The sequence below is a fragment of the Mizuhopecten yessoensis genome, unplaced genomic scaffold (genome assembly GCF_002113885.1).
Source record: "Mizuhopecten yessoensis strain PY_sf001 unplaced genomic scaffold, ASM211388v2 hete_35955540, whole genome shotgun sequence".
NCBI lineage: Eukaryota > Metazoa > Mollusca > Bivalvia > Pectinida > Pectinidae > Mizuhopecten > Mizuhopecten yessoensis.
In genome coordinates, this window is record NW_018481634.1 from 1 (window position 1) to 1,476 (window position 1,476).

Sequence of the window (1,476 nt, forward strand, 5' to 3'; positions counted from 1 at the left end):
GCAATATCTCGCTTGATAAGCTTTTCACTGGGGGAACTGTCCTTTAAGTATTCCACATACATTTGTCGGTGGGGCGACTCATTCACGTTCAACAACAGCTGCCAGGCTAGCCCCCGGAAGTGATGTGGGATTCCCTTCCGAACCAGGTCCTTAAGTTAGTAAACAAGCCAAGTAACATCTATATATTTGAAAACTTTTTAATATATAAATTGAATATTAGAATTTCTAGGTAATCCTCAAAGTTATAATTATAATAATTCTATTACAGTTTTCCTTTAAAATGATTGATCATTCATTTTGCATATCATTTGTCAGAACTTTTTTGGCCTTTTAGACACCAAAATCAATTTTAAATCCATGTATCAACACAGAGAATTCATTAAAATGTTGTTGACATTTCATTCTGTAATAGATATCAATACTTTATAATTGCAAAAGCTGCAGGACATAGTGTGCTTACCTTGATATATTGCTGTTTCTTTTTGGCATTTTCCCAGTCATTGACAAGTTTACCCCACACATCCCACAGGTTCCCTGATGTGGACAGGTCTGTAAATAACCAGAGATCCTCACTAAATATGTCATAATTCATAAAAAATAATTTTCAATCCATTTGCAATATATGCAAATAATATGACAGAATGGATTCTCTTATGACACTGACATTTGCTGAAGAGATTTATAGAAACTCTGGTTTGAACCTAATGGATACCACAGCCAGGACCAGGTAATGTGTTAAAAGTCCAAATACAACCGTACAGTTAACCATCTTTGGGTGACCTACACAGGAAACTTTGAATTTCTTTGAGCATCATTGTTTTAATGTATTAATAGTGCTGTTTACATACTGTTCTCCTCGTCTGTCTGCTGTGTACTGTAGTGACTGTTGGAGGACGTAGAGGACTGCACACTAGACCCCGATCCCTTCCGTGAGTGACCGGGGGTCGGAGAGGGCGCAGAGTTGAGGGAACTGCATGCTTTCTGATCTGCCTCTAACAGCCTGTAAAAAGTGTATAATTACTTTGTTAAATCTTCTGTAGCCTTGGGTGTACCATAGCATATAAGTTTCTCATGAATACGCACATGTATACATGTTATAGTTAAATGGGAGAACTGACAACACATGCATCCATGTATAACAGATAGACGTACGTACTAGTAATATAGCTACAATGCCAAGAGAATATTTACGTACCTTTTGTACCTCTTCAAAAAGACCTCATAAATCATTTAGATATTTCTTTAATAAGAAAAAGATTAAGATCCTTACTTTCTGACAATGACGTCAAACTGATGTCATACTGATTGTGACCTTATATTTCAGTACCGTGTACTCAGTTTTGGGCAATATTATTTTGTCAGAGGCAAAAGAACAAATATATCTGAATACCACAAATTAAATGCTCTTTAAACTTTCCTGTAAAGGTTTTTAAAGTCTACAATTTGCTTACCACAATTGCAATGCACCTCTATTCA

The 1,476-nt window shown here is 36.0% G+C and overlaps 1 long non-coding RNA gene across 1 annotated transcript; it reads right to left on the minus strand.

The window, feature by feature from the left end:
- Window positions 1-6: 6 nt before the first annotated feature.
- On the minus strand, window positions 7-1,022 carry LOC110444024. Its single transcript, XR_002462181.1, has 3 exons — window positions 849-1,022; window positions 461-549; window positions 7-149 (listed from the first exon to the last, which is right to left on the minus strand). It is a non-coding gene; the product is annotated as an uncharacterized LOC110444024 (long non-coding RNA).
- Between the last annotated feature and the right edge of the window lie 454 nt (window positions 1,023-1,476).